The following is a 19,966-nucleotide window of genomic DNA, read 5'->3' as shown; positions in this document are numbered from 1 at the left end:
AGCTCACTTAAAAAAAAAAAAAAAAGCTTACTCAAACTCATATTCTTTTCCATAAAGTTGCCAGTATTGTTTCCATTCACCACTCCACCTGAGAGTTGAAGGAAGTAGTCCTACAAAGTTGCAGGCCATATTTGACTAGAGGTATCAATTCTATATCAACGTGTCTAGAGCCTTTATCTTTTCAAATTAAATTCATCCATAACCTACGTACCAATTAGCCTTTATAATTCCAACCACGTTTATGTTAAGCACACACTCTTGTTCTTTACTTTAAAACACAAATAAGACATGTTAGAAATGGAAAAAAATGAATAAGAAGGAGGTGTAAACCATTCACCTCTATGAATGATAAATTCAATTGCCAGAAAATTACAGCATTATTGATGAGTACTGAAAGCTTACTTGAAATCTGTGGTCATTAAGTGAAATGTGGACTTTGTTTTTCTCCTATACAGTCTTCAGCACTTTGGACATAAATGATATCAGCATTGAATAGGTTTTTAAATCTGGTCTCATACATAAGAATAAAGTAGCAAGGGGAGCAGTGGGGGTGGGGATCTATAGAAGGGAGTGGTTATGCTAGAAATCACTCTGCCTTGGTGACAAGAGAAGCCTTGAGGAAATCAGTGAAAGAGAATTGATTTAAGTGGGGCTAACGCATTGATAGCTGGCTTTACCGATTAGAGTAAGTGACATTGAAGTATTAGAAGAATTATTGAAGTACAGACTTTAGTCTTTGGGCTATTGATTTATTTAAATTACATACTGCAAAACAGGTAGGATGCAAGAGAATGAACCAGTTATTAGTGGTTACTGCATGACTAAAATAAAAAAAAATCGTAGTAGAAACAATGGCTGTTAAAGAACTGCAGAAAGGGAAGAATATCAAAAGTCGATCGAAGAAAATGATTTAAGAGGAAATGAGAAGCAGGGACCTCAACACAACCTCGGGGACTTATTTTAGATAGGATATGGAGAAGAAAACTTCTACAGTTATTCCATAAGACAGATATGACAATATCTAGATCCTTAAATAGTGACCAAATTTCTATTGAATGGAGACATAGACACAGATTTCAAGAATACCAGCAATTTTCCTGCAACTGAGAATCCAGAGAGACTAAAAGTATCAGGCCTCTTGAGAAAAGGAGTCACATTATATGAGCCAGGAAGATTTGATGGGCATATGAATGGGCAGACATTGAGAGCTTCCAATGGAGAGAAAGTCAGGAGTCCTCTGCTGACAGCACTTTTGGTCTCTTGTGGGAAACTATATGTACACAGACACATACAAATAACATAATCAAATATATTTTTTCATATAAAAATGATATATTCATATATTTCATTCATATAAAAAGACAACTATTTGGTATGTATAGGTGAAGATGAGATATAAATTTGATATAGTGTCCATATTGGTTTATTTTTCTATGCATGCTTATCTGTTTTTATAGTAGAGAAAGATAAAGTAGCAAAGTTGTTTGGCATGGTAGTCATTCTGCAAGTGATTCAGAAACTTGGAGGCCCACTTGTAGTTAGTGTTGGTGGCATCACCTAAGCTTTCCTCTGAAGGTAATGATATGTTTTTCCTGGATCCAGGAGCATCCCTGACAATGACAGACAAGGTGAAGAATACCTTAGCCATGATGCAACAAAAACAGGGCATTAGGAGGGAAGGAAACATTATGACAACTCAAACAAAGTGTTTTTCCTTTCTTCTAGGGACTCCTGTTACATCATTTCCATTTTAAATGAAGCAAAAAATACTTCCAATAACCAGAGAAACACTTAGAAATGAAGAAACACTTGTTCTAGTTAATGTGTCTGAATAGTACCAAGGGGGAAAAAGTTTCCCCCAGGAGGTCATTATTATTCAAAAATTACTCTAATTAGGTCATGAATATATTAGGCCTTATTCAGTGCCAACAAGAGACAAAAAAAAACAGAACTGGAAATGTGACACATATAGCACTCCCAACTTGTTAGGGCGATTTTATTCCAAAATGCCATTAAAAGATGAAAAGGTCACCCTGTAGGGAAGTAATTGGTACAGCACTCTTGTAACTGATTAGAGGGGCTTTTATTTGGGCACTTTTTCTTTCTTTGAAAAAGGGTCTTTTAAATAGACAGGAAAGAAATTGTGTGTGTGTGTGTGTGTGTGTGTGTGTGAAGGCCTGATTATAGAATTGTGTGGCTCTTTCAAATAATACGAAAGGTGAAAAATAACAGCTCTTCACATATTAAAACAGAAACACTTTTAGTCTTATTACAAGTTGCACAAACAACTTAAGATGATATAAAAAGGTGTACATCCTTGTATGACTTGGGTTTTGTTTAATTACTCCATCTGTGATGTCTCCTAGAATATCTACAATTTAGAAATGTTCTGTGTTTAGTTAGAAAAGAATATAAAATTGTAACGAATTAGTGATACGTAAAGAAGGTAGAAGGCCGAAAGCCTTTACTTTCATTTTCTATTTTAAAAAGATAATTTGAGAGTTTGATAATGAACACTGGAAGATATTTAGTGCTAAAATGTGACTGTAATAAACAACACTGAACTCCATAAACTCAGAGAATTGAGGCACCCACCCCAAAGAATTGCACATGTGTCTGTCCCTGGTAAAGGCAAACAAAATAAATAATAAATGAGGCAAACCTGTGAATGCAGGGTTTTTTTTGTTTGTTTGTTTGTTTTTTGTTGGTTTTTTTGTTTTGTTTTTTCAAGACAGGGTTTCTCTGTATAGCCCTGGCTGTCCTGGAACTCATTTTGTAGACCAGGCTGGCCTCAAACTCAGAAATCAGCTTGCCTCTGCCTCCCAAGTGCTGGGATTAAAGGCATGCACCAACATGCCTGGCTCATGAATGCAGTTTCTGAGGACAGGACATCACATTCATAATTAGAATTTCTTCCCTTAAGGACTTCTGAAATTTGATTTTTGCTCAATGTGTTTCTCAATGAAGAATGGACCTCACCCCATCTCAAAGCCAAAGCCAAAGCCAAGAGTTTACTGGTCAGGCAATGCTAGATGGCATCTGTTCCCACAAAAGGAAAGTGGTCAGCATGTCACCTAAATTCATTTCAGTAGTCCAAGATGCTATAGTTCCTATAAACCAAGCTCAGGGACTATATCATTACCAAGTTCTCCTGGTCACTGAGTCATCTGTGAAGAAGAATAAATAATAGAGCAGACTGTTTTTATCATGGATCTCAAGGTTGCAAAGCACCAGACCAAACTGGCACTGAAGAAACTAATCTCGATGTGGCTTAAGTAGTACTCAACTCAGACCTGACCATAAAGGACATATGCTCTGCCATCTCAACATTATGACTCTTTTCTGTTACTAACAAAATTGGAATAACCTAATATGAATTCATCTGGGTAGTTCTAAATATGTGTTGTTTTTCACCTTAGAAATTATATGTTTATATTGATTGGTTTACATGAAGCCCAGGCTAGGCTTGGACTTGCAATTAGCTCTTGCTTAGTCCCTAGACTGACTGAGTTCCAGGAGAAAACTCAGTACCATAGTGCCTGGTTAAAAAAAAGAAACAATTTCAAATTAATAAAAAGTTGTTAGAATTCAAATGTCCATTAACTCAGATTTCCAAATATACTTGTGTACTTATATAAACACAGGTATGCATATAGGTCTGCATACATATACATTTACTCTGAAATGGTTGAAAGTCAGGGGCAGGCATTTCCATTCTTTACTTGTAAGTACTTCGGTATGAATTTTGGAAAAGGAGGTCATTATTCTATAAATAATAGTATAAAGCTCAAAACCAGGAAAGCAATATTACTTCAAGATCTTTATTATTTGTTAATATATAGACCTTGCTTAGAATTTATTTTTCCAACAATTACTTTTGACTGTTTATGTTTTCTTTTTTTTCTTCTTTTTTTTTTTTTCAGGGAAGTGTAGTTAAGTGTAAATAGTATCTAAAATTATAGTACTCCTGAGGAAGTAAAACATTCCGGAGTTTGTTTTTGAGAATATATTTTGTTTTACGGACTTACTTAATATGTCCTTTACTTTTCAATATTCATCTTTTATTTATACAAAATACTTGCATACTGAAATTTTATGTATAATAAGGAATATCTTCCTGTTGTTAAGTACTTACGATAGGTCAGCCGACATACTAATTTTATGCCCCTAATAATCATATAGAGGAGACAGTTTTACCTAATAGAGGAGCAAATAGGGCTTCACAGAGAGAAAAAGCCGCCTGTTTTTTTCTTAGAGCAAGTTAGTTGCAGATCTGGAATTATTGTCCAATATTTTCCTGGCTAGAAAACTTAACTTTCATTCACCATCCTATATTCCTCACAGCAGGCAACAAGAGACATTAATTATGGATGTTCCATTGCCCTGGAACTTATCATCTTCTTGAGACAAATGTACAAATGCATAAATACTTGGAACATTAGAGGAAGAAATTCATCTTCATTGAAAGTTGTAACCCAATTGCTACCCTGCTCCTAGCACTTCAATTCCCTACTCTTCCCCTGTTTTCTTCCTAGAATTTATCATCATTTAACTAACTAAAAAATGCACACATTTCCTTTGCTAGGAAATGGTGGTATATCTCCCCCTGCTGCAAGAGAGTAGCAAATTGTATTCTTTTTATATATTTATTTTATCATTTTACTTTTATCTCTGAATTCTCCAAAACATATGAAAGTGCCTTGTATGTGGCGGTACTTAGTAAAAATCATTGTGGAATAAATGAATGCATTTCTTCACATGAAACATGAATGTCAGAAAGAACAGATCACTGAAGGTCAGATCAATTTAATTACTTGCAGCCAACGCCTCTGGATTGCATGTTAATAGCTGTCACAACTGATGGACAATATGGAGGAGGAACTTATTTAGGAGTCCAGGAGAAAGAACCTTCAGCTGCAGAGAGAAGGACTAGGGAAGGCCATAGATAGAGTGGACAGTCTTCTCTAGGTAAAGACACAAGGGAGAGAAATGAAAAAGGTAGCTATTGGTCATATTAGATGACCAGATGAAGAGAAAACATGGTTATGTGAAATAATAAAGAAAAGGCTTGAAAAGAGTTATTTTCACAGCCCAGAAATACATAATGTATATTTACTTATAATATGTATGTTATGAATATATTATGAAAAAATTATGATTCTTATAAGCAAGGTAAACTGTATATTTACTCTTAAAAGAACATTCATATTAACAATGGTAACACCATTTCTTCTCTGAGCAAAACTATTACAGTTGGCCAAAGTTAGACAATGATTTTCCAGTGCTCATTTGCATGTATATCTTTCATTTTTCTTAAGTAGTCACTGGTCTTGGTGAATGTGATAGACCATTGCTCAGATCATATCTTCAAGAGAAATTCATTAATGTCACCAAACAGGATGAGGAAAATATTAAAAATGAGCAAATAGTAACTAAAAGAAACAAATAGATGCCAGGATGCTGAGGGGAGCAAAGGGAAGATGTGTTTGGTTGATGTTTAGTATGAAGAAGTAGTGAAGTTAGAATCTGACCATTACAATGTTTCATTTTTTTAAATGTTTGTTTATAGATTCATGGCAGCTCAGAATAGCGCAAATTCTGGAGGCCCTTCCTTCACTGATTGAGAATTCTACTGATTAGGACTATCTGCCTAGACAACAGGAAAGGCAGAGCTGAAAGTAAGGTAGGATGGGTATCCTTTAAGCAAAACTAAACTCTTTTATCAGAGTTCCCAAAGATTCTGTTACCACTCTCTGAATTGTCAAAAGCTATTGTTCTCATGTTAGACATGAGAGAGCTAGCCCGAGATGCTTAATGATTACATGAGGTTTTTTGGAGACTATAAAAAGCAAAATGTGTTCTTTGATCCTTTGACTTTAATATTTTCTTATTTCTTTTCTCTCCCATTTTTTACTAGAATCTACAAATTAATTAGCATGCATTCATTGGACAAAATAATGGATTTTATTAGAATAAAGTTGTACATGTAGAGTGTTTATTTTTATTTTATCTTCTTCCAAGGTCCTGAATCAGTTTCCGTTGCCCCTTCATTTTTTTTTTTAGTCAGTGTCGAGGACATACTGCACTCCTTGCTGTACAGTAAAGATTCATAATGGCAAGTACTGACAAATATCATGGAGTATGTTACCACCACTTCCCCCTACTTTACTAATATCTCTAATACTTCTTGAGACTGTAGTCAAATTGCAGAGGGATATGAGCACTTCCTTCTTTGTGCACTGCTTTAAGAGTCATTATTATTCTGCTTACATCCAAAAGAGTACTCATTGCGAAGAACAAGTGAGACAGGCATAAAACAGGAGAATATGAATGATCCTTGTTCATGTGCGATCCCATTTTCAAGCTGCCTTAATGTTAGATTCCTGTGGGGGTGTGTTATTCTAGAGCTTCTATACAAATGGAATCATGGCTACTTCCTCTACTTTTTAATATAATTTAAGACAACGTCTTATGTATCCACGCACTTGTCTTTATCCAAGTGCAATAATTGCCAAATTTGCATATATTTATTTAGTTTCTCAGTTTCCTGCTATGAGAAACCTTTTTCCAAGTCTTCCATACCACACTTGTGCACACGGGAGTACTTAGGAGAGAGAGATTTTAGGAGAGAATGGATGACTCAGTTAATAGATAAGCTAAAAACCCTGCCGGGTACTCCTGAATTTTCTCTTAAAAAATGTGAGCCAGAGGCTGGATAGATAGATCATTGGTTAGTTAAGTTTGCTTAGCTATAGTGAAGATGGAAACTGGAACCCAACACTTTAATGAGCTGGATGTCCATTAATGCCTGTAAGTTTAGCTGTGAGGGATCTTAGAACCTTTGCAGGCCTTCCACACATTCATAGGCATACATGCATATATTCTCCTTTCTTTCATAATATATACACACTGTCAAATCAATAAAATAATATCTATTTTAAAAATGTGTATCAGTATATATTCTTATCACAGGAGCACTGGTTTATATCTTTCGATCTGCTCCTCAATTCTCAATGTTTTAGAGGTGTATATTTTTGCCAGTCTTAATAATGTCTCATTTAAATATGCATCTCAGTGATTATTTATGAGAATGATTGACACTAATTTACATTTTTGTTGCCACTTCTCATAATCTTTACCTATCTGTTACTTTCTATAAGATTTCAAGTCACACAAACTCTCTCTGTATTGTACAAGTCAGCTCTTAGCCTGCCTTATTTCTCTAGACCTAATTTCCTGTTATTGATTTTTAACTTTTACCATTTTTAGCTATGTAGATAAGCTATGTCCCAAGTATAATACATTGCACTCATTTTAGTTACTTGTAATTTTGCCTTTTTAGATATTGCTTAGTTGAAAATTAAAATAAAATATGTTTTAATTCCTTTGGGCATTGTGGTATTTCCTGTAATATTTACATATTAGATGTATCTAGAATGTATTGTGATCCAGGTAAGGAAGTATGAATCCAGGTGTGTGATCAATCAATTTCTCATTGATAGATGTTTCAACAGTATTTAAGGAATCCATAATTATTTTGTTTTGTTTGATTGATTGATTTTGTCCTTAAGACAGAGAGGAGAGTTTCATATAATCCTCATTTAATTGATGACCATTCTATTGTTAACAGGAAATACAGTTTTTAATATTTTTAAAAATTATATACTATCTGAAAGGTTCTCTACTCATTTAACATCATTTTGTAATTTCTGTGGATATTTTGACATCCCTAAATAGTTGTTAGTAGTGTTTTTGAAAGTCTTTGAAAATCTTGTTTATACTCTGAGATTCACATTACACACGAAACATTATTTCCTTATATTTGAAAATAAATGTTATAGCAAAATTTGCATTATCATCCATCCAAATCCATTTCTGCCATTCAATGAAGTTTGAAAACTTTCTTCATATTAAATCTGTACCTTGCTACTTAAGCTTGTTATTTGACTTTATTTTATCTTTCTCTTACTGGTCTACTAAAATGTAATTATATTTTATTAATTACTTGTCTCTAATTGAGATACCTATTAATTTTGTAATAAGCTACCTCATAAGATTTTCTTATTATTCTACTAGATTTTCACTGACCTACATAATCCTGTGCATACAAACAGATCATGTAGAAACATAATACAGTTTCAGTTTTCCATGTTTGTATGTGTAGTTGTTTAAAAATATTCCCTACATATCATATGTTTCTTCTACAAAGATTATTGTTTTATTTTTTTCAGAGCAGAAGGAGAATGACCTTCCTCTCTCATCATTAATCATGACCTTGGATTCTCTTTTATTTATTTTTATTTTTTTAAGTTTTTTATTCTTTATTAAGCACCTATTTTTTACTAAGCACAGTGAACATAGGAGTGGAAATATTTCCTGGATCATGAGTATTTGTACTTTTTAAAAGTTAAAAAAGCATGATTCTCATGTTCAACATATTTATTTTACTATTCTATTTATTCCAGTTTATTGTTTGGCAATGTTATTGAAGACTTTATTCCAAACACATTTTTAATAGGCATACAAGACATATTAGCAAGTCACTTATCTTGAGCCATTTCATGTCATTGTATTAACTTCATTTCCATTTTTACCAATGTTTCAGGGTCATTATATTTTTGTGAAAATTTCTAATTTTTTCCTTTTTGGTTTTAAATATTTAAGGTTTCAGTTCAGTTACTACTGAAGTACTATTATGTAGGTGGTTACAAAAAAAATCTTCCAGTTTCCATTTGCAGAGATTGAAGTTTGATATACCTAGTAGGGTATATTTTGTTTATACTATTCAGCTTTACTAGGGTCTTACTATTGTAATTATCATTTATGCGAGGGAAAGTCTTCAAAATGTGACTAAAACCACAAATGGAAGGATAGATGCTGCTTTGAAAAGGAAAAAAAAAACATACCATGGCAGATTGAAAAAGAGAAAAGATAATAATTTTTAATAGCTATATATGTTTTAAGGTATGACCCATGTAAAAGTCTATCTTAAATATATGGTGTATTTTATATTAGTATTTCTCTTGTGATTCTGGCTGCTTTATTGAGGACAGAGCCAGAAATAGTCATTCTAGGAAAGACTACAGATTGGTAATAAGTATTCTCCAGGGCAAAGAAACAAAAAGCAGCAAGCCCACCCCACTTCTAAGCATCCTGATGCTCTCTGTCAGAGCAGGGCTTGCTACAACGGCCAATTCTGTCCTAGATTCCTGGGACAACTGATCATTATGGTCTTATTAAATGACCTCTCACTCTGAACATCTGAAGCAAGTCTTTGCTCTGAATTCCCTATGAAGAAAACTGCAATTCAAATATAGGCTCATCACTCTTATACCAGGATTTACTTTTTTATTTTTTTTATTTGGTAGAATGTATTTTTTTTTTTTTTACATATGATGCTGTAGTGTGATTTAAACACAACTCATTATAGTGGCAAGTCTCTGCAAGAGAAACTAGCTCTCTAGATGCAGGAATGGGAGCATAGTGACCAAGCAGACAGCCCATTTCTGCCCATAGCAGCTCTCCCGGTCCTTTTGTGTATATGTAAGTCCCAAATCTTTTTAGAAACAGCCTTTGTGATCTTTCTTTGATAGAGGATTATAAAGTAGAGCTGAAATATATGACATGGACCCAGAAATGACAGATATCTGGGGGCGAAGCAAACATCAAGGAGACCAGAACTCCATGGCTTTTTTTTTGATAAGAGAATGACCTTTTCTCCCATGAAGGCTCTCCATCCAAGGTATTTTTCAAATTAGAAAATCCCATTGATGCGGTCATAAGATGTGACTACAACTAAAGTTATTAATTTCTTTAGATCAACATGAAACAAATTGTAAATGTAGTATTTTTGTCCTGGCTGTCATCTGCAGAATTGACCTTGTGTGCTGACTATGCTGCATCATAGGCTATTATAAAGTGGACGTTCTGGAATGTTGCTGAGGGAAATGTTCCCCATTGTGCTGTCGATTGAGCCTAGATCATGCTCGCTCAGTACTGAATGAGTGTCTGCAGTACCTCTCTCAGAATATGCAAATTCTTGGGCATATTAAAATTCACAGCCTTGAGTTGGAGAGCTGGCTTAGTGGTTAAGATCACATACTGTTCTTATACCAGACCTGAGTTTGGTTTCCTCCACCCACCCCCTCCACCCACCCAGGGTAGCTCATAGCTCATAACTGTCTTTAATTGCTGCTCTAAAGGATCTGATGTCTCAGGCCTCTGCAGCTCATGCACTCATATGCAATTCCCCAACTGCCCCTCCACTACACATATACATCTATTGAAAAATAAAATAAATCTTAAAAACAAAATTCAGGCTCTCAGAGACCATCATTGACTATTCTGGACATCCATGAAAAGACACTGCTGCCTACCCAGTCCATGGATGCACTGTAAAAGATGCTAACAGAGCTCCCTTTGTAAATGTATAATTCTTAATGGATAAAAATTGGTAGACATGAAATGAGCATTATTAATTACATTTCAAAGAATTATGCATGTTTCAGGAAGTTTTGTTAGGAACCTCTGATAAACAATAGAACCTCAATAATAGCTCAAGGAGCTATTAAAACAAGGGGTACCAAGGCTCTCGCCACCTCTATTTATGTTGAGGGTTTGAAATACAAACAGTATAGGTTTTGCAAACTCTAAATACTAATATATGTTACATTTGAAATTGTTATCCTTTATAAAGTTACATGTGAATTACTCTGTCTTTGCATTTCTTTATGAAGGCCATGAATTGCTTCAAAGACTTAAAAAAGAGGATCAATTACTCTTCCAGATTCATAAAGCCATACCTTCCCATCTGGATGTTCTTAAGGATGTATAGAAAGATGTCCTTTCATTTATTTTTCACATAGGGTAGCATGGGTAGGATCTGATGAGTTCTGAGAAGAAAGCTGGGCTGCTTCTGTTGATAGACCTACTCTATGGTGGGACTCAAGAAGTTATGTAAACCTTTCAGCAGAATTCTGTTTCTTTTTCTCTGTTGTTGTTGTTGTTGCTGTTGTTGTTGTTGTTGAGTATGTGTGTGTGTGTATGTGTTTAGATAGGCATTTGTGTTAGTATAGATATAAGTGTGTGTTCCTGTGCACACACAAGTGTGTGCATACAGATGTCACCAGTTGACATCAGGAGATTTCCATCACTCATCACCATATTAAGGCAAACTTTCTCAGTTGAGCCCAGAGCAAACAAAAGGGGCTAGCACAGCTAGTCAGCTTGTTCTGGACACCCCATATCTTTGCCTTCCTAACACAGCACTGGAGTCTCTGGCAAGTTGCCATGCCTACCAGGAAGAAATGTGAAATCTGAGGATCTAAACTCCAGTCCTTAAGCCTGTTTGCTATATCCACTAAGCCATGTCCTCAGTCCTCTCACAATAGCATTTCTTTACAGAAAAGAATGAAACAAATCTCCCTCTGTTCTATCCACTGCAGGAGCAATGGCCTTTGAGCCCAGTGTGTCCCTGAGCTGCCTCTCGAATGTGGCTGAGAGGACCTTGTTTGCACTGCTGCTGTTGTTGAGGGAGGACACAGAAAGGCTGGTAAGGTTGAACAGCCATATACTCCTGTGTTCTTTGTAATAGGCTAGCTCTGGTGACTGAAGATTACCTAGTGGTAGCAATAGCTGTAGTAGGTTGTATAATGGTTACACAAAGAAGCCAAAACCTAATCCCTGGAACTTGAAAATTGTTCTATTTGAAAAGGAAGCATTTTTGTTGCTATGGTTGTTTGTTTCAATTTAATGAGCTTGCAGATTTTGAATCTAGCCAATTACCCAGTATTTTCTCGATTGGCATGAATGCTGTCATAAATATTATTCTTATAAGTGGAAAAACAAAAGGAAAGGACACACAGGGAAAGTCAAATGAAGATAGAAGAGATTAGAGTGATCTATCCACAAGTCCAGGAATGTTGGACATCCAAAGAAGTGGGCTGAAGTCAGGAGGGACATTTTAGAGTATTTCAAGTTCTGGACTCCAGAAGTAGCTAAGATCAGAACTCTGTGGTGCCTTATCACAAAATTCATAGTAGTTTGTTATAATGGACAATTGTCACAGCATTCCATAAACCTTCTTCCAAGGATTGGGGCAGTTCTTGCTTACTTTTCTTATTCATGTATCTTTATAATATATGGCCTTAGAAAGAGAATGACTTTAGTTTTGAGTCCTGTGAATTTGAAAGAAAGGAAAAGATTCTATGTTAGAGCTTACATTATGTACCTTGTAGAAATTTCTCATATAATGTATGCTTACAGCATGCAAACTGACTTCATAAAAGAGATATGTAATATTTGGACTGGAGAAAGAGTTCATTAGGTAAAAATATTTGCTTTGTAAGCATCAGAGCCTGAGTCTAATCCCCAGAACCCGCATTTACAAAAAGCAACATGATATGCTGTACACTTGTAATCCCACTGTTGGGTAGTGGGGGGGGGGGCAGAGTCAGGCAGATTCCTCGGTATCGCTAGGCCTACCACATAGCATATTTGATATATGCAAGGACAGTGAGAGACCCTGGCTCAAAAATGAATAAATGAACAAAAAAGGCCAAAGAAACAAGTAAATAGTGTACAGTAACTGATGAATGACACCTGTAATTGTATTCTGGCCTCCATACATTGACACTAATGCCACCTCTTACTCTACTTGCCACCTCTTGCTCTACTTGCACAAACATATATTTCCACACAGACAGATAAGCAGGCATCATATATATCCCTACACAGACAATCAGACATAATGAGCAGGTATGAACTGCAAATGTACTCACATGTTCACCTGCACACACACTCACACACACACACATACACACACACACACACACACACAATACAAGCAGCTTTGAAACACTTTAAAGTCACAATGATTTTAGTGAATGGGAATGCCAACGTTTTCATTGCAGTTACCTTACTCTCAAAGATTATATTCCTGTTTTGCTTAGGAAAGCCTACATAAAAATCAAGGGAAGGAATGTTTAGGAGAGGTGATCCCAAAATAGTCTGAAGAATGACAGCAAAATTAGAAAAGATGACATTTCCTGCGAACAACAATAACCTTCATTGTATGACAAGAGTTCTAATGCATTCCATCTTTTTCCTCAGCTGTACAGTTCAAATTTGAGCACAGCTGTGGACCATGCAAGTGTCTACACCAACCAAAGAAACCCCGTGGCCTTAGCATTAAACAGATGTTCTGTAGCAGGCTTGGTGGTACATGTTTTCAGTTCCACCCCTTGAGGGGCTTGTGACTTCAGTGTCAGCCAGTTAGATCTCCTTAGTAAGTATCAAACTAGCGAGGACTACAAAGTGAGACCTTGTCTCCAAAAGATGTGCTCTGTGACAATAACCCTCTTTATGAGTTTTCTTTCCCCTGAACAACTCTGCCTTCCCAACCATGTTTTCACCTGTAGCCTACCTGTGATGTTACCAGAAGTAGGATGGGAACTCTAAAACATAACATAACATAAACTTAAAGATAACAGTGGAGTTATATTTTTAAAAATGGAGGTTTATTGTATGAATTATTGGAGAAGAAGGGCAAAACTTAGAAAAAATCTTTACCAAGGCAAGAACTAATTATTACACCCTAGGGTGGATTCTAACATCTAACTTCCCTCTTTGTCTCCCTAAAGACCTGTAGGCATGTGGGAGAGCTGCCTACATGCTAACTGTTGGTGTAAAAACTCAAGAGACCTAGGTCCTTGATAGTTCTTTCCTCAATTAAGCTCCAGGAAAATTATTTTCCCATCTTGAGAGGAATCTGTAGAGGTGACAGGTACTCTATGAAAGATTTATGCTAGAGAAATGTGAAGAATGTGATTGTCTCTAATTTTCCAGGGGAGAAATTTGAAAAATTTGATTTTTCTCTAGTTTTCCAGGGGAGATATTTATAATGCCTTCCCCTGCACTGTGTGGTTTAGCTGTAAAACTCTGGGCTCTTTTTTTCCCCCTAAGACAATGGTCTTGGTCGGCAATTCTCAAAGAGGGTTGCCCCTGAGAAGAATTATAACAGCAATTCTTTGGCTTACTCAGCCAAACACAAATCAACAAGTCTTTTTTCCGAGTTAGAAGTGTCTTTCTGTAAATGCCCAGGTTAATATCTAATTGTCTCTACATGGTAAAAAGTGGCAAGGTTGCCATGACAACTAGGTGGAAAGTTTAGCTAGAATAATGTTTTCTTTTAAAAGAATGAGGCAATTTCAAGCTTTTTAGTGCTATCTGGCATTATAAAAATTGCTTTATATCCCCATTTTTAGATTGCAGGAGGTGATTGATCATTTTTTATAAAAATAAAAAATGAAAGAAAGAAAGGCTTACTGATTCCCTTAACACCATTTTTGATTCAGTGTTTTTCTTCCTTTCTCCTCTCTTCTCTTTTCGTCCTTAGAATTTTATGCTCATGAATGAACCACATGGACTTCTTGTTCACTAGTTCACTGGACCTCAATGAGATGGAGATTTAGCCACAATCCACGTGACTGTATATTGCAAGATTAGCTTAGAAACAAATCTCTAGTTACTGAATGGATAGGAAAAAGGGGGGGGGGCATTTTCTTTCTAGTGTTCAAGAGAGAAAATGAGATGAATACCTTAGGATTTCCAGACATCTGCTCCCTAGCAAGATACTGTGACCCTAATGTTTGGCAAAGAAGATACACTTCTTGCTGCCTTATTTACTTCCTAGATGTCTTTTGTTATGTTTTAATCTTTTCTCTCTAAGTTTGTTTCATGTGCTCCCTTAATTAGATTCACCTACAATTTTTATACTTCTTTCTAGAAAGTCACCTTTTGTCATTATTTCAGCCTGTTCAAGATCTAGAATGAGCTGAGTATTTTAGGCTAATTGGGTGATGTTTTACAATTTCTAGTTGCAAGTAGAGTTGATCAAAAGGGAGAGGTGATTTTTCTAAGAGAATTTTTATGAAATATTGCTACAGATTATGACTGGTATCATTGTAGTCAACTATCATAGTTGAACACTTAACAAGAACAGGCTCAGCAAATGACTGAAACAAAGGTACACTGAAAGGGGCAAAAGATTAACACTAGACAAAAAGAGACTTGAGGTGCCTTAAAGCAGAGATAGACATGGAATATCTGAACAATACAATTAGGCTTTTGGGTGGTACCAATGGTGGCATAGGCATCCAGGTGAAGAGCTCCAAGTTATAAAAAATTATCAAAGCACCCAGCCAATGGTTTTGATAAAATGGGCAAGAAAATTTCAAGGGGTTAGATAAAGAGCAACTGACTCAAGACTGGTTTCTATGACCTGGCTACTCCCTTGGTTTCTATGCTGAATCTAAAAGTAATTTTTGTGAAGGTTTTAGGTCTTTAGTATTTACAATTTGAAGATGTTAATTCTGACAAAAGCAAAGAAGCACGATGGGGAAAAAATGGCACACAGGAGCTTCTGCAACCAAGAGTCTCTAGACAGGTGCTTCTCAACCTCCCTAGTTCTTCGGTCCTTTAATACAGTTCCCTCTGTTATGGTGACCCTCAACCATAAAATTATGTTGTTACTATTTCATAACGTAAATTCGCTACTGTTATGAATCATAATGTAAATATTTGTGTTTCCAATTGTCTTAGGCAATTCCATGTGAAGGGGTCCCTCAGTCCCCCAAAGACTCATGACCACAAGAGTGAGAACATTGTGTAATCTTTAGACCACCACAGGTTAATTTAAAATGTCTGTGACACTTTGGTCTTCATTATTCTTGAGTTTCATGTGTTTTGCAAATTGTACCTTGGGTATTTTAAGTTTCTGGGCTAATATCCACTTAGCAGTGAGTGCATATCATGTGAGTTCTTTTGTGATTGGGTTATCTCACTCAGGATGATACCCTCCAGATCCATCCATTTGCCTAGGAATTTCATAAATTCATTGTTTTTAATAGATGAGTAGTACTCCATTGTGTAAATGTACCACATTTTCTGTATCCATTCCTCTGTTGAGGGACATCTGGGTTCTTTCCAGCTTCTGGCTATTATAAATAAGGCATGTCTCTAGCTGTATATGTAGCAGAAGATGGCCTAGTCAGCCATCATTGGAAAGAGAGGCTCCTTGGTCTTGCAAACTTTATATGCCCCAGTACAGAGGAACACCACAGCCAAGAAGTGGGAGTGGGTGGGTAGGGGAGCAGGGAGGGGGGAAGGTATAGAGGACTTTCTGGAAAGCATATGAAATGTAAATGAAGAAAATACCTAATAAAAATTTGAAAAAATATGTCTGTGAATAATCTAAAGGAATTTAAAAACAACCCATACAAAAGAAAGAAATGCAGTAACTTTGCCAGAAAAACATCCAGGCTGCCTGAGTTGGGTAACTATTTGGCACAGCCTTGGTCTCTGGAGATAGTTTGACTCTCTGATCATCCCAGATGCCTAAAATCAAAGCATGTGGGTGACCAATGCTTCAGATTCCAAGACAGGGGTAGGGTTCATGCTTTGACTATTTCCCTAGTGATATCCCATATCTGTATTTAAAAAGGGCTTTGGTGAGAAAAGTTCTGTTTGTTAATAGATTCCCTCCAGACCATCAGAGAGTTATGGATAGCAATCTCTTACCTTTTAATCGAAACTAGAAAGTCCATGTAAAGACCCAGGTTCAAGAGTAGCTAAGTACCATAGAAACTTTGCCTATCTTCACAAAAGTCAGAAAGTCTTCTAGTTACCCATGAAGATTATTTCTCTTCACAGTATCAAATCTGTGTTTTTATTCTCTATTACTTGTGTGATGTGTGTGTGTGTGTGTGTGTGTGTGTGTGTGATGTGTGTATGGACATGTGCCATGGATACCTATGTAAAGTTTGTTCTTTATCCTACCTTTAGATGAGTTTAAGGGATTGAACTCAGGCCAACATGCCTATGTAGCAAGTATTTTTATTCACTGAGCTATTTTCTCATCCCACATTACCAATTCTTTATTAAGACCTATTTTCTCTGACAACTGTGTAGCTCTTCACTGGACGAACTGCTTCTATCCCCATCTTTCTTAAGCAGGATCCGAATTCTGCTCTCTTCTTATTCATGAACTCTCTCTGCACAATAGCTGCTTTTATTTTAAAGTTTAAATCAAATCATTGATTTCACCTATATTTCCACACTTTCAGTTGCTACTCATTGCATCTAAACTACAAGACAAACACCATCACACAATCTGTGAAGGTCTGCCTTTTGTTTTCCAGTTGGAAATCTCTTGGTTTATCTTCAGTGACTTCTTTTTGTTCACTGTGTGGGACTCTTCTTTACAAATTGAGTAGTTGCTGAGCAAGGAGGTCCAGTTTTGCCAAAAACCAGAGAACGAAATGGGAATGAAGAAGAGAGTGCCTACACTTTCAATATAGAATCTTCTTCCCCTTTCCCCTGTTACTATAGTTTGTGCCTGTAAAATGATTATTATATACATAGTGGTGGTCTTCAACATTGACATTCCACACAGAGAAAAGAAACCCAGGGCCCCTTGCTCTTGTGCTACAATCTTGGCAGTACACATCACTAAATAAGGTAATTTATATACTGATTCAGGACCTTATCAAAATGAAGACACTAGAGACTAAGACAAGGGAGATAAGAACCAGAGCATTAAAGAAAGAAGAGCAAATACTCTCTCCAGCTCACTCTGGGGCGGGAGACAAAAGCCAACTGGGCCCCTTTCCCTGCAGGCAATATTCCATTGAAGAAACTTAAGTGTACAGCAGAGCAATTAGAAGCAGCACATGGAGAGCGTTGCCAAGTGCCCCCCTCACTACCTTAATCAAAATATTTTCCTTTTACAAGGAGCTCATTTGGAGGAGATGTAATGAGCTAGTGTCACCTCGATTCTCCAGGGTTAGAGTTGTGTCATGTGAGCCCGCCAGCGCTCTGTGCTGCCGTTTCTGCCCCCTTTTCCTCTTTTGCCTAGAGTAGACAAGGCTGTCACTTAGAAGATGAAATATATTTGCAAATTAATTAACTTTGTCCAGCAACTGGAGAATTGGATTTCTGTTAAGGGTTCTGTCTGAGTGATGGATTCTCAAGCCATTGAAAGAATTAAATACAAACTTCTTTTTCCTTCTTTACTGTGGGATGGCATGAATATCTTTGTTCCCTTTCTTTCATCTGTTTCCCATTTACTGCTAGATTTCACCTACAAAGCCCCAGGATTTGCTTTGGTAGAGGATGATGCTTGTAAGAATTTTAAATCTCTACAACTTTTTTATCCATGCGTTACAAAACCAAGAAGCTAATAAACATTAGGGTGCAGAGAGGTAGGAGGCAGCTGCGTGAGAGCATCATATTGTAAGGATTATTCTTTCCTTGACTAGTGCTTTATTCTTGTTTTTACATGGACAAGGAGGCAGCCAGTAGATTAACAAATAGGGACAAGGGTTTGTTGAAAGTTGGATATGGAGTAGAATCCATGAAAGGATTTTTGCAATTAAAATCCTCAGAAAAGAATAAGAAGTTTTATATTATCTTCTAACTGATCTAAGAGAGGAAAAATAGGCTGCTGAAAAATATGTTTGTATTTAATCAATTTGTGTGTGCCTTTATTTAACAGTATAATTAAAATGCTAATAAATATAGTCAAAAGGAAGTGATGCCCAAGTGAAAGGGGAGAAAAGTAGGAGGACACTATAATGCAAGGACGTGTTTATTTAGATTAGAGTCAAAATTCTGGTTTAACAAACACGGAGAATATGCTTTAACAGGAGAGAATTTGTTAAAAGATTCTCATGCCAGCAAAACCTCCAAATCTGAGGACACAAAACAAAAATAATAACAGCAAAGACAAACTCAAAGCAATAACAACAGCAACAACAAATCCAAGGAAATCATAGCAAAATACCCAACAAAACAAAGATACAAACAACAAAAAAAAAATTACATAGTATATATCTATCAATGGATTTATATCTACCATACTTAAGAAAAACAATGACCTCTATAGCATGCAACAACATCAACAACAGCAAAATCAAAATCAAATATCCTATCCTTTGCTTAGCTTTTAATAGTTGCATCACAGAAAACAAAACACAAGAGGACAAGAACAAAGTTACCCAGTTACAAGCAGCTCAGCTCTATGTATTTTTCTAGATCTTGCAGGTATACATACACTTAGATAATTGAGATCATTTAGTATGTACCATTATTTCCCCACATTGTGAATATTCACCAACTAAAACCCCACACTACACAAGGATTTTGATAATGGAGAATACACCATGCTATCTCAATCTATTAGACAAAATTGTAATCCTGTCTTCCTTGGCAACAGAAATTTCATAGAAGACCAAAATGGCAGCAGGCCTCTAGATATATGTACTGACAAAGTTGCAACTAAAGGGTTCTTCTTGAACATGGAATTGTTAAGCCATATCTGAACAGTGTGAGGAAGTTCGTGTTGCTAAGCTGACTGGAGGGCAGCAAGGTTCACAGTGCAAGATCTGCAGCTCTCTATTGAGACTGACATGCTGAGAGCCCCTGCCATGGGCATCTTCCAACTGTTCCGCGGGAATATAGTTCTTGAGCAGGAACAACCCTTCTTCTACATATGCTAGTATATAGATCTGATGATAAGCTTAGGAATGGGCTGTTAGTGTGGTCTGTTGCTTTGTGTTTGCTTGTGAGCTCAGCACTGAGGAACTCTCCAACTTTAAAACAAACATCAGGTCTTGGAGGATGACTCAATGGAGGAAAGTGCTTGCCCTGCAAGCCTTCTAACTCTACTTCAATTCCTAAGGTTCCACAGTAGAAACATGGAGTCACACCAGTCAGAATGGCTAAGATTAAAAACTGAGGTGACGACAGGATCTTAAGACTTCTGTTGAGTGGAACACAGCTTCTGCTCCAATCCAATTGCGCGCGGGACCTGAGACTGCATTAGTTAGGGAAGCAGAAACCAGCCTGAGTAGGGCCCCAAGGCCTCATCCGGCCTGAACAGCACCAGTGTAGCTAGAGCGCAGGGTCG

General features: G+C 36.5%; 1 protein-coding gene across 2 annotated transcripts in view; it reads right to left on the bottom strand.

The window, feature by feature from the left end:
* The window catches only part of Lsamp (limbic system associated membrane protein), a 2,106,845-nt gene that overhangs the window by 1,209,759 nt on the left and 877,120 nt on the right, over positions 1 to 19,966 (bottom strand). The window lies entirely within an intron of this gene.

Source organism: Mus caroli, chromosome 16 (assembly GCF_900094665.2).
Source record: "Mus caroli chromosome 16, CAROLI_EIJ_v1.1, whole genome shotgun sequence".
In the NCBI taxonomy this organism is placed as follows: domain Eukaryota; kingdom Metazoa; phylum Chordata; class Mammalia; order Rodentia; family Muridae; genus Mus; species Mus caroli.
Note: the sequence above shows the minus strand (reverse complement) of the source record. Positions and strands in the feature narration are given on the sequence as shown.